The sequence below is a fragment of the Castanea sativa genome, chromosome 10 (genome assembly GCF_040712315.1).
Source record: "Castanea sativa cultivar Marrone di Chiusa Pesio chromosome 10, ASM4071231v1".
In the NCBI taxonomy this organism is placed as follows: domain Eukaryota; kingdom Viridiplantae; phylum Streptophyta; class Magnoliopsida; order Fagales; family Fagaceae; genus Castanea; species Castanea sativa.
The window spans coordinates 15720918-15735150 of NC_134022.1; the positions used below are offsets into that span (position 1 = coordinate 15720918).

Below are 14233 nucleotides of genomic sequence, written 5' to 3' on the forward strand. Positions count from 1 at the left end.
GCTAAAATGACTATTTAGTCATTTTAGTAATCTCAATGTGAATGCTCTTACTCATCATAGGGTATGTGTACGGTGTCTTCAAATTGATCTCATATCTCACTCTTTGTCTTCTTGGCCAAATCATTGTTGGGAAGCACCATGCTTGGGTGTACTCTAAAACAAGACATGATTCTGCCACGATCTTTAGTCTAAAGAAAACTTACAACCATTTCCCAAAAAAGACACCAAATGATGATGTAGTTGATCACTAGGTTGACCTTAGTCCATGAGCACTAATAAAGAAAGAGGAAAACATCTAAAGAGTAGTCATGCATTTTTTGGCAAGGGTTTCTTTGATACTTACGTTAATAGGGTTTCCTAGAAGTTTTGAAAATAAGTATATTTTTTTGGGTGTGGCTAAAGATTGCTTATACCTTTCCTTGTAGATCGCTTTTCATTCATTCTCATCACATGAGAGATTCACTCTGTGATTCCATTATGAGGTTTGAAATTTGAATCTTGGCGTGTCCTCTAACTTATATATATATATATATATATATATATATGCAAGATAGAAATTCTACTTTAGTTTAATCTAAGTGTATATGTGTGTGAAACTCCCTTTTGAAGACTTGAACCTCGGCCCTTGCCCCCCACACCCACAAACACTTATACTTGTGGATTGACCATCGCACCAAGGGTGTGCGGTGGTGATACTATCCTGTTAGAGTAGTGGTTTTGTCTTGAAAATTTTGATTACCAATTAGGGTTTAAATGCTTTTCTATAGGGAGAACTCATAAGCCTTCTTTGCTTACTTGTTAGAGTGAAAACTGACTTATTTGAGTTTGTCTCTTTCATGAATGGCCGAGTTGCCTCGATCCTGATGCCAAGCTACTAACTTGCCAAGGCTAGGGTTTTATGTTATTATCTCTCTTCTTGAGGTGCCACTTCGACACCATGCTTGTCAAAAATGGTTAACTTGGTTTAAAAAATTGTTAGGATCGCAACTTTTGCTACAACTTACTCATGTGGCAAGTTGTGAGGAGTAATAGTGATGGATCCACAACTCCACTACTCACGACTTGCCACGTGAACAAGTTATGACAAAAGTTGTGGTCTTAGCATTACTCTTTAGTTCATTGCCACATATTCAGAATTCTTCATCCATGATGCCTCTAAATATGATTCTTAAGCTCACCATGCATACTTTAATGAATTGTATTTTAGACTACCAAAGACAACTTTATTGAGTTGATACTAAGTCAAAGCGACATATCTTAGATATACCTTTACAAAACTCAATGTTAATACTCTAAGAGTAATAATAGAGACACAAAAAATGACACAATTTGTGCCACAACTCGCCCATGTGGTGGTTGTGAGTGGTAGAGGTGTGTTACCATTACATCTCTACCACTACAACTCTCCACGTAGGCTGTGTCCCTAGCAGTACTTATAGTTTAATGACCACATGACTTATGAAAAATGCTAAGACTACAACTTTTGTCATAACTTGCTCACATGGGAAGCTGTAAATGCAGGTTGAGTAAAAGTGGTGGGTCACAACTCTACCACTCACAATTTACCATGTGGCAAATTGTGACAAAAGTTATAGTCTTATTATTACTTAGTTGAGAAAGTACTTTTGGCTCTCCCCATAGGGGACAGTTCGGGTTCAACATCCTCCCGAGCAATAGGTCCCACCTCCTCTACATGAAACCTTGGGATTTCCATTCAAAAACCAACTTGATGAACACTAAGCCTAACCCTAATTGGGTTCTCAACAAAACAACTCCAAAAAGTAGTAAATTTTATTTGGTGGCTTAAATTATATTACATGACAATACATGAGATAAAATAAGTGACATGAGGAAGGATAATGAAATTTAGAAGAGCATGCTGAACGTTAGCTTATTTAGACAAGAGAAAATAAATTTAGTTTGGACTTTATTCCAAATTCGGGTTGGGATTATGTTTTGAAAGCAAGTAGACTCCATTACGAAATTATGGGACTCCTGGAATTTTCAGCCTTCTTCTCAAAAAAAAAAAGGGATTCCTTTAGTCAATCCAGAGCTTTGGGCTTGATAAGAGATGGTGCTATTTAGTGGTGCTACACAGTGGTGGGTTTAGTTAAAATTGAACAAGTTCTTCTTTCACTAACAAGTGACCCAATTGGGCTGAACCCAATAAGAAGGGGCTTTAAAAATTCCGATCCATTGTTTTGAGTAAAACAAGAATAATAATCTTTTTTTGGTGCTTAATTATAAAGTGACAATGTATCTAACTTTATGATATCCTTGACCTCCGAGTCTCTCAATCTACTCGGGCTCTAGCTCAACCCAATTTCCAACCTCACATAATTCACGCTTAATTTGCAGAGAGGTTTTAGGTTTTTTCTTTTTGGATTTGATTGTTTGAGGTTGAGGCTGAGGTTGAGGTTGATGTTGAAGGTGGAGAAGTGAAGTTGATGAAGTTGGCTGTTTTGTGAATCCAAGAGACGGTCATGGCAGAGCAGCTGAGGGCCTGATCAGTACCGATTTTCTCCGAATATGTTGATTTTTATTTTTAATTGAGTGGAGAAGATGTTTGAAAATTTTTGGTATGTTTTCTCTCTCTGACTGTTGAACTTTGGAAATTATTCTGAAAATCTACTTCAGAGGTATATTGCATGCTCTCTTTTTATATCTGGATTCAAATCAAATCTCTCTCCTTGTAACTATCAAACTACCATCGTTCATATATTATAATAATTTTATAGATATTTAATATATATATTTATTGAAATGAACATATTTTTTTCTAGATAGGTAGATTAATAAAAAGAAGGAAGATTAAAAAACCCAAACCCTTTGTGGAAAAACCCAGCCACTTAATGCAGGAACCGTCTTTGTCACCCTTTTTCCCAATTTCACATCCTCTTCATCTTCCAATGACATCATGGAAATACCTCCACCTCCACCACCAATATTCCCTCTGTGGTTGATGAGTAGGTTAATCTTGTGGAAGCACCATAAAATAAATATGTGATTCTCACTTGAACCCACAAAAAAGAAACCAACAACCCCTTTTCTCAACGGACTGGCTGGGTTTTGACTTTTAACGTGGCATCCGCCGCGTGGACTCGTTTGTCGACTAGTCTTCAACTCAAGCCAATTAGCCACATGCAATGCAATATATATATATAAAAAAACACAGCCAAATTTTTGAACAAAGAAGCTTAGAAGGCACTAACTCGGAAGGTCTCTCCCTGCGTAACATATCCCATAGCCAACTCCAAGGCCTATCTGCTATCCTATCTCTCTCACTTTCCAAAATGAAGCCCTTCAAAAATCTGTCCATTTCCTTCTGCTGCTTTGTCAATACTCTTACTTTCATTGCCTTATTAGCCCATGCAGCCAGATTTGATATTAAAAACAATTGCAACATCACAATTTGGGCTGCAGCTGTGCCTGGTGGTGGTGGGCAGATTAACCCAGGTGGAACCTGGAGCCTCGAAGTTAGGCCTAACTCAGCAAGGGGTAATGGTCGCATTTAGTCCCGAACTGAGTGTAGTTTCAATGGATCCGGGGTTGGTACATGTCAAACTGGTGACTGTGGTGGGCTTATTCAAAGCCAAGGCAGTGGATATGGTGCAGCCCCACACACCCTTGCCGAATTTACATTAGGCCTATTTGAAAATTTGGATTTCTATGACATCTCTCTTGTTAATGGGTTTAATGTGCCTATGGTTTTCAACCCTACGTCTCAATGGGAATTGCCCAACTGAGTTGAAAGCTCCGGGCTGGTGTAACAACCCTTGTACTGTATTCAAGACCAAGGAATATTGTTGCAATGCCGGTCCTGCAGACTGCAAAGCTACAAATTATTCCATGTTTCTCAAGGGTGGGTGCCCGGGTGCTTACAGTTTTCCTCTGGATGATAAACTAAGCACATATACGTGCCCTAGTGGGAATAAATATAACGTAGTGTTCTGCCCTCTTGGTTCCCTCTAGTTTGAGGCATACAGCTAGTAGCTAGCTTGTATACAAAGAAGGGGTGTAATCAAAGCTCTTAAGCTTTGTGAGCATATGCCTAATTATAGTGTGGCGCAAATGCTCTAATATATATGTATTCACTTTGACATTGTAAGTTGTTACAATATATCTATGAAAGCTTGTGCCCCATAAAATCAAGATTTCTATGACATTAATTAACGTTCATAAAAAAAAAATAAAAAAAAATTCAAATTTTATGATAAAATTTCATTAAACCTTCTAATTTAAGAGTACAAATTAAACCTTATAATTTCAAAAAGTAACTAATTGAATTAAAGTTTTGAAAAGTAATAAATTAAACACTACAATAAATAAATAAAATTAAAAATTGCTGGGCTTGGCGGACTCATTACCCAATAACTCATGGTACTTGCTAAATAAATTGAACTTGAACATTTTCCCAAAGCTCAATTTGTGTAAATATGGACTGTAATTGAGGGAAACTATTTCATGGATAGAGAAAGAGAAAAAATATGGGTTGTGAGCCTGAATCTTGAAATAAGAGAAAGTAGGGCTGTAAGCCCAATAGCAATATGTGAAGTGAGAGAAAAGCCCACACCATGAAGTAAAGTTTGTGTTTGTGAAGCCCATATAGTGAGGAAAATTTTGAGTTGCGATTCATGAAGTGATTAGCCTTCATAAGAGACATCCATAATAATTTGTGGTAAAAACTTTTAGATGTCTTAATTGAAAACAACAAAAAGTGCCAACTAATTGAGTTACAAGCCTCTTGACCATCCAAAAGTATTGGAGTAATTAGACTCATCAACCAACTCATATTTTTTATGGTATTGTAGTTATTTTGTTGGGTAAATTTCAATTTAAACCCTATAATTTCGGGATAGTCTAAATTAAAAATCCTAAACTTTAGAAATGAAACAAATTAAACCTTGGAAGCTTGGCAATATAAAACCATCTCCCACCAAGAGTAAAGGTATACACTCACAATCATACTAGATTCTTGCAGTATTTTGAAGCTTTGTCAACTATCTAACTGAAGCATTGGAGGGTCCTTGCCAAGCACCACCTTGGTGTTGTTTCTTCCTAGTTACATTCTTTTGCAGAAGGTCATTACTCTTCCATTTGACTTGGATGAGAAATTCAATTGATGACCATTTTTTGTTTCATCAGTTTGGCACTGTATGTAGGGAACGACATAATTTGACTTACAAGCCATCATGAATCCATCTAAATTCCTCACCACTAATGGACTAGAATACGTCAACCTAGCTTGATCCAATTTAGATGTCTCAACAAATTCAAACTCTCATCGCTAGTGTAGAAGAGTTGGTCAGACGGAATTAAGAGTTGATTTAGCTAATGTGCCCAAAAAATGGTAACACTCCACTAAGACGACGTAATCGGAGGAACAACAAAGAAGAAGTTCATAGTCTGAAAAACAGTTACAAAGGAGGAAGTTTCGAGCATTCGTAGCAATCCAATCAGAATGATGATGAGTTGTTAAAGAACATGAGAAAAGAAATGAATGAAATGAAGAGTGCTATGAAGGGAAAGACATCCATTAACTTAGATGGGATGATAAAAATGATTAATTCACCTCTCACCACCAGTGTTTAGGAATGTCCACTACCTCCAAAGTTCTGACTTCCTCAATTGGAGACATATGATGGTTTGAAGGATCCTCCTGATTATATAGAATCCTTCAAGATGTTGTTGAATCTCCAACAAACTCCCGATACGGTAATGTGTGCGCAGATCTTTCCCAATCACACTTAAAGTAGTAGCTCAAGTTTGTTTTAGCAAGTTGGCACCCTCGTCAATTGCAAGCTTTGAACAATTAAGTGATTCATTTGTATGACAATTCATTGGAGGACAAATAAACAAAAACCAACTGCTTACTTACTGATGACAAAACAGTAAGAGGGGGAAATCTTGAGCTTTTGTGAAATGTTTCAACAGAGAAATCTTAGAAGTGTATGAGGTAGATGATCAAGTCTTGCTAATTGTTTTCCAAGCAGGGCTAACATCAGAAACTTAATTTTTGCAATGGCAAAGAGTCCACCAACCACGATGACAGATCTTATGTTCAAAGCACAAAAGTACATGAATGGAAAAGATACATTGACGGCGAAATAAATAGTTAGTAAATGAAAGGAAGAAGAAGAAATGGACAAGGAATTCAATTGACGACCATTTTTTGGTTTCATCAACTTAAAGGCATTGGATGGAAGCAAATTGCCTCATCCATGGAATGTTAAACATCTCAAAAGGTATTATCAATATAAGTGTTATTAGCATTACTTTATTTCCTTGTAATTCCCTGATAACTAAAAAAATAAGAGGACAAAATTCCTTTGAGCAAATAAAACTTCCTCAAGTGAAAGTATTATCTTTTCTTAGTTTATGCTTCCATTATTTTTGATAATGTAAAAGAGTAAAATCATTAGGATGATAAATTCTTAATACAAGACTAAAATCGTCACAACAGTAAATTCTAAACACAAGAGTAAAATCATCACAACAGTAAATTTTAAACACAAGAATAAAATCGTCATAACAGTAATTATTTCAAAAATGAAATTGTTACGAAGGTGAAGAGTAAAATCGTTACAAATGATAACGATTTTCATTGCCTTATTAGCCCTTGTAGTTAGATTTGATATAAAAAACAATTGCAACAACACAATTTGGGCCGAAGCTGTGCCTGGTGGTGGCAGGCAGATTTACCTTGGTGGAACCTAGACCCTCGAATTTAGGCCTAACTCAAGAAATGGGTGGTTGTCGCATTTGGGCCTGAACTGGGTGTGGTTTTAATGCGTTTGGGCGTGGCAGTTGTCAAACCAGTGATTGTGGAGGGCTTCTTCAATGCCAAACCTGTGGTGCACCCCTAAACACCCTTGCCGAATACTCACTACGCCAATCTCATCACATGGATTTCTATGACATCTCTCTTGTTGATGGGTTTAATGTTCCTATTGATTTTAGCCCAACCTCTAATGGGTGCACCTGAGGAATAAGACATACAACTGATATTAATGGGTAGTGCCTAACTAAATTGAAAACTCCTAGAAAGTACTGTAACTACCCTTGTACCGTTTTTAAGAATCTGTGCCTAGATGCTTACAGTTACCCTATGGATGATGCAACGAGCACATTTACATGCAATAGTGGAACTAACTATGAGGTTGTGTTTTGCCTTTTAGCATAACAGGCACATCACTAGTAGCTAGTATGTAATAAAATCTTGAGGGCTTATGAGCACATGTAGTATTGTGCACACTATATTATAGGTTGCTATAAGGTTATTGATATCTACCCTTGAAGAAGTTCATTCTTTTGGTAAGAGGCATAGAACTATCAACCAGTAGTACTTTTTTTCTTTTGGTAAATGAAGAAATTATTTTGCAGCTTAACCTAGTAGTGCCTTATTTGATTTACTACCATGTGTTTGCAAGTTGCAACTCTCTATGTTTGTGCTATTTTTTGATTGATTCTTTGGTTGACGATACATAACGTAACTATTGTGAATAGGAGGTAATAAATGAACTTGAAACTTGTGTTGTGGACACACGTACACCTTACAAAGGAGCTAACCTATATAGATTTTTTTATTTTATTTGAGATTAAATTGGGCCAGGAGTTGGCGTAAAAGGTGTGTTTTACGCCAGCCAATCCTGATCTGACACATTAGCTAATTAAGTCACGGTGCTTTTCTCTTTCTCTCATGACAAAAGCTCATCTCACTCTTCCCTTTTCTCTCTTTACCCCTTAGTTCATCTCTCACACCTCTGATCACAACACCTTTCTTCTTCATCTTTTTCCTTAGGTCCCTGTTTTTTTTCTTCTTAAATTCAAGATTCACAAGTCACTTTTTTCTTCTGTTTTTTTTTTTTAATTACTTTTTTTATTTATTTATCATTATTCAAGTATGCATTTGAAGGTTTTTCGTTGCAAGGCCTGTGAAGTGAAATTGCTTTATATTGTGGTTTTGAGTCTATTTTTAGTAATATTATTGACTATGTTGTTCTTTGTGGCTTGGGTATTGCAAGATTGAAGTAAAATTGCTAGTTGAACTGTTGGGTCGATTCTTTTTTTTTTTTTTGGGTGGATTTGAGTTTGTGGCATAGGTTTCTCACTATATTTTGTTGTGAGTTCCATTGATGGTTGGTTTGGGTGCATGAACAGCCCATTTGTTGGGATTTCTTTGTAAAATTTGCAACTCTTTCAGAGGATTTTGCAGAAGAGAGGGAGATATGAAAGAAGAAGAAGAAGATATTGTGGCTCCTTTAACGTTGGTTCTGTTGGAGTTTATGCCCTAAAATCCAATTTATTGGCATGTCATAAATAATTAAATTGTTTAATTATATGAGATTATTTATAAATGAACTAATGTGACATTATCATAGTTCATGAGATGCATTGTATGTGATTTATGTGATTTAGTCACAGAAGATGTAAATCACAAGTTTCTTGTAAACTCAAAATGTAGTTCGTAGTCGATGATGAAAATGGACGTTTCATCTGCGAAGACTATAATATATCAACTAAGATGATTTGTCTTGATCATGGAAGTGGAGACTTCTAGTTGGTATGTTGATATGTTTTAAGAGTTAAGACATATTGAACTGGACCTCTGTGAGATTTATTATTCTCCTAACGACTGTCAAATGAATAATAAATCTCACGACTTCTATTTACATCAACTCTAAATCCTGAGAGAATAATGGACCTGATCATGAGATGTAGGTTGCTTTGATATATCAGGAGTGAGATCTATTAGTTACGGTCAAAACCTCATTATGTTGGGCAGCCACATTTAGTGTTGATGTAATATATATTCTCAAGATGGAATTCATAGTCTCTTAACGGAGATACAAAATATTCCCTTGAGATAAGTTTAATGGGCTTAGTTATTCAGAGATTGGGCCCAACCACTTTAGTAAGGAGTTACTAAAGTATATATTTATAAAATTGGATTTCATAAATATATGATGAATAATATAAAGGATTAAACCGGGTACTTAAGGATTAAGATGTAGTAATCTTCAAAGTGGCAATCTTTATATATGACTTTGTATTACTACGAATATTTTAATGAAGGGGTTGCATGTATAATAAAGTCTTGGGATATAATTTATTAATAAGGCCTAGAGTGCAATTATATTTATATAGTGGTATTAAATATAATTAATGGTAACTTTGGACTTGTCAAGATTTGACGGAAAAGCCCAAGGCCCATTGGAGCTAGTGTCTTATTGGTCCCTTTTGGTCCTACTCCAAGCCACACACTAAAACCCAATTGGAAAGGCCCAATAGGTCAGCCCAATTAGATAATCAGTTAGTTATAAAGGGAGAAACATACAGAATTTTTATTTAAGATATAAGAAATGGTGTGTATGTGAGAGTAAAACACACTTTCATTCTCCCTTTGAAAATTGATTGAGAGACCACACATCTTGGGCGTAAAGTGAAATTGGAGTGAAGATTAAAAGTGTTCCCAAGTGCTTCTAATCTTTGTTTTGGATTTCTCCACACCAAGGTACGCTATCTTGTTCTTAAATTCTGAAATTTACATAGTGCATGTTATCAATCATGAATGAAATAGATCCTTATTTGTTGCTTTTGCTATATGTTTTGTATGAGATACAAAAGCAGTTTTTATCCAACAGGTTCAAGCCTTCAACATTTTTGGAAAAGTGAGGGAGATAGGAAGAGTTTGTTTGAGATCTGCTTACTTTAATGAAACTGAAATTTTTTTGCTGAAAGTAATGTAGATAAAGGTAAATGTTAGTAAAATAAGCTAAATAGTAAAATAAGTTGGCAAAAAAATAAGCTAGCCAAACAAACATGAAGAGGAGAGAGAAAGAGAAAATGATTTTTTATTATTTTGTTGACGTGTCGAGTCAGGATTGGCTGGTGTAAAACACACCTTTTACGCCAACTCCTGATTGAATTTAATCTCATTTTATTTTTGCTTATTTAACCTATATAGACTTAACCAGCATCTTTCTAAATATACGTATCATATAGACTTAACCAGCAGCTTTCTAAATATACGTATTATAGTTGCTTTCACCTATTGTTGTCAAACTTTGCTTGCGTTAAATATAAGGTTAAATATTCTTTCACATTTTGTTCACATCTATTATTTCACACATATTTATGATTGATGCATACATATTTAGATTTTAATACATACTATACTAATCATAACTTATCACCTTAATAAGTTATAAAAAAAAATTGCCTTTTGACATTTGCTCTAAATTATGTACTATAATTGAAGAATATAAAAACAAATTCCATTTGACCATCATTGGTGTTTGATATTTTTATAAAAAATATCATATTTATTTTTAATACTCAAGAGAAATTTGAATGTTCAACATCTACTTCTTGAATATTTGAATGTTGGATATTTGAATGTTAAACATCTAAGCTAAAAGATGTTGATGAATATGAGATTGAGCCTAGGATGAGTAAAAGACCTAGAATTGAAAAGGTTTTTTGTCCTGAATATTATGTGTATAATTTACAAGGTGACCCAACTTCTTTAGAAGAAGCTTTATCTTCTCCTGATTCAGGTTTTTAGAAAGAAGCCATCAATGAAGCCATTAATGATGAGATGGACTCTATTATCTCTAATAATACTTGGAAACTTGTAGATTTACTTCCAGGTTGTAAAGCAATTAGATGTAAATGGGTATTTAGAAGAAAATTAAAACCTGATGGATCTATTAAGATTCAAAGCAAGGCTCGTAGTTATACGTTCTAAACAAAAAGAAGATATTGATTTTTTCCATACTTTTTCTCCTGTTACTAAAGTTACATCTATTAGATTATTGATTGCTATAGCAGCTATTCATAATTTAACGATACATCAAATGGATGTAAAGACGACATTTTTAAATGGAGATTTAGATGAAGAAATCTACATGGACCAACCAGAAGGTTTTATAATGCAAGGTAATGAGCACAAGGTATGTAAATTATTAAAATTTTTATATGGTTTAAAACAAGCATCTAGACAGTAGCATGAGAAATTTGATCAATGTTTACTTTCTAATGGTTTTAAAAAAAGTGAAAGTGACAAATGTATATATTATAAAACTTTTGATGATGCTCATGCTATAATTTGTTTAAAATGTTGATGATCTTCTATTTTTTGGTCCTAATATGGATATTATAAATGCTGCCAAAATGCTTCTTAAAAATAACTTTGATATGAAAGATTTAGGAGAAGCTAATGTGATTCTTGGTATGAAAATTTCTAGAACTTCAAATGGCATATTTGTAGATCAATCTCATTATATAGAAATTTTTTTGAAAAAATATAATTACTTTGGTTGCAAACCTGCAAGTATTCCTTTTGATTCTAATGTGCATCTATTTTCTACTAAAGATGAAAATGATATTTACAATCAAAAGGAATATGCTAGTATTATTGGTAGTCTTAGATATGCTACTGATTGTGATAGGCCTGTTATTGCTTATGCCGTAGGAGTTCTAGCAAAATTTACTAGCAAACCTAATTTTTAGCATTAAAATGCCATGACTCAATTAATGAGATATTTTAAAAAAATTGCACACTATGATATAGTGATGCTAGTTGGAACACCTTATCAGGTGATTCTTTGTCTACCACTAGCTATGTATTTATAATAGGTGGTGGAGCAATTGTTGATACCATATTTTGTCCGCCCTCAATTTGCATGCTGAACCTTGGAAAATCCAAAAATATTATTTTCTCTCCATAGGGCTGTGAGAAAATCTAGAATGACGTGGCGCAACTTGTTCGAACACCGGAGCACTCAAAGTGCCTCTTTCAGCCAAAATGCCCCTAGTCAACCTGGATTTGATCGAAGGTCAAACAAGGTCAAAATCCTTACAAAACAACACTTTTCATGATCTTACATCAAACCCGAGCTTCTTGGAGACTTTTAGCAACTTTGACCAAGTTTGACTTGGAGTTGACCCTTGGTGAGCCCTAGAAACCCTAATTTTGATCTGGCCGTTAAAACAGGTTGAAACCAACGCCATCGTGAATATTGTCAAATTCTCATTCCAACAAATATTCATGGGTCGAAATCGGAGTTAAAACGGGTTGAGATATCGAGAAAACTGTGAAAATTGTGAAATTCGCGTTTGCTAACTTTTTGGAGCCATAACTTTTGATCTGACCGTTGGATTTTTGAGTTTCATACCTTTTTAGAAACTAAAAATGAAGATCTATCCAAGGGTGTCAAGATCAGCTTGATCAGAGGAGTTTTGAGGTCGGTGGCCCTTTAAGGGCCACTGCCTCGAAAAAATGTGCCCGGGATTATAAATAGCCCCAGGCGGCCCTTAGACCAAAAGAAGAAGACTTCTAGGCTCCCTCCCCTCTGCCTGAATGAATTTTGAGCTCTTTTTCTCTCTTCCAAATACAAAAAATACAGAAAAAACATATCAAAACTTCTTGATTTTTGCATCTTCACCAACAATACAAGGTAGTGTTCTTGTACCCAATCTTCTCCTCCTTGATTCTACATCTTGGATTTGGGGTTTAGGGGTGTGGATGTAGCTTTTTAGCTATCATCCGCACCCCTAACCTTCTAAATTTTTTTCCTAGCATGTTCTTGCTCTTTTTTGCTTGAATAATATGTTTTATTGCTTTCTTTGACATGTTTCTTGCTTTATCTTGTTTCTAGTATGTTTTTAGCATAGATCCATGTCCTTCTATGCTTGTTCACATGTTATTTGTCCCGATCTACGTGCTTTATGCTTTGTGCTATATGTTGTGCCTAGATCTATCTTTTCCATGTGTTGTTTGGCTAGATCCATGTTCTTTCTATGCTTGTTGACATGCCAGTTGTCTCGATCTATGTGTTTATGCTTTATGCCATGTTTTTCCGTGCCTTGTTCATCTGTTTGCTTTATGTTGAAGTTAGGGTTACATGCTCACATGTTTGTATGATGTTTTGGCTATGCCTTGCTTGGATCTATATGTGTTTATGCCTATTTTGACATGCTATAGGGTTAGATCCTTGTCTTTACATGCTTTTGCTTGGATTCACGTTCTTCCATGTTTATGTGCTAGGATCTACATGTTTACATGCATGTTTCTATGCCTATATGTCTCGATTTATGCTTTTACATGCTTGTGTGCTTGGATTTATGTTCTTTACATGCTTTATGCCATCTTCCATGTGCTTATGTGCTCCATACCACGCTTATGTGCCTAGACCTAGGCCATGTTTTTCATGCCATGTGTTATTGTAGCCCTTTTGTCGTTTTGTCTTTCTTTCTTGCGTTTTGGCCTATTGGTCTAGATTTGATCTCGACCCCATGGTCCTCATCTGTGCACCTTGGCCCATATCAAAGGGTTTGGATCATCCTTTTTTACATGTCTATGCTTGCTTGCTTTTATGCTTTATGCTTGCCTCTTTAGTTCCAGACTTTGCCACGCTTGACACCCTTAGCGGGTTTTTGGTTGTGTGGCTACGTCTGACGCCTATAAGGCCTTGTTTGGATGTAACCGCTTGGGATGCATCTCCAGACGCTGGGTTGCTTTGTGCATACTTTTTCGCTCCGTGCAATGATATACTTGCCATGCTTGTTTGCGCCACCCGTTGGCTTTCTTTGCATCTTTACACGCTTGCTTACATGTCTATGCATGAGTCTTTCTTGCTCCATACTTCAACACAATGAAGCTATGGACATTCGATCCAAACCAACATTTGTCTCTCGCAAACACCACCTTTTGTTTGCCTTTTTGCTTGTTTGCTTTCTTGTCCGCTTGCTTTCTCATTTGTCTGCTTATTTTTGCTTGCCATGTCTCCCGTCACATGCTATGCTTACTATGTCTATCATGCTTATCGCTTTGTGCCTCTCTTATATGCTCGTTGCATCTTTCCCTTCCATTGCTTGTCTGCTGGTTTCTTGTCTTTGCCTTTGCATGTACACACATGGAGCGAGGACACTCGGAGCTAGGGCACGGCCTCCCAGGCGCAAGCAAAAAGGGCACGGATTCAAGCATGTAGAGTTGAGCCAAATGGCTATGTTCAATAGGTTTGGGAGCCTAGTTCATCCCTTTTTGGTTATGTACAATTTTAAACCCCCTTTCCTTCCTCCTCCCTTTCTCTTTTAGATGGTTTGTATAAGGTATATCATGCCGTGTGCCATTCATTCTCATATCTAAAGTATGGCGACCCCTATTTATATTCCTGCACTTATATTTTGTGATAGGCCAAAAACGTATTGACCACTTGTGATGGATTAA

At 35.8% G+C, this 14233-nt stretch overlaps 2 pseudogenes; both read left to right on the top strand.

Moving 5' to 3' along the window:
• The first annotated feature begins 2270 nt into the window (after positions 1-2270).
• LOC142614128 (protein P21-like) lies at positions 2271-4063 on the top strand (annotated as a pseudogene).
• Positions 4064-6588: 2525 nt separating this feature from the next.
• LOC142612102 (thaumatin-like protein) lies at positions 6589-7183 on the top strand (annotated as a pseudogene).
• Positions 7184-14233: the final 7050 nt, after the last annotated feature.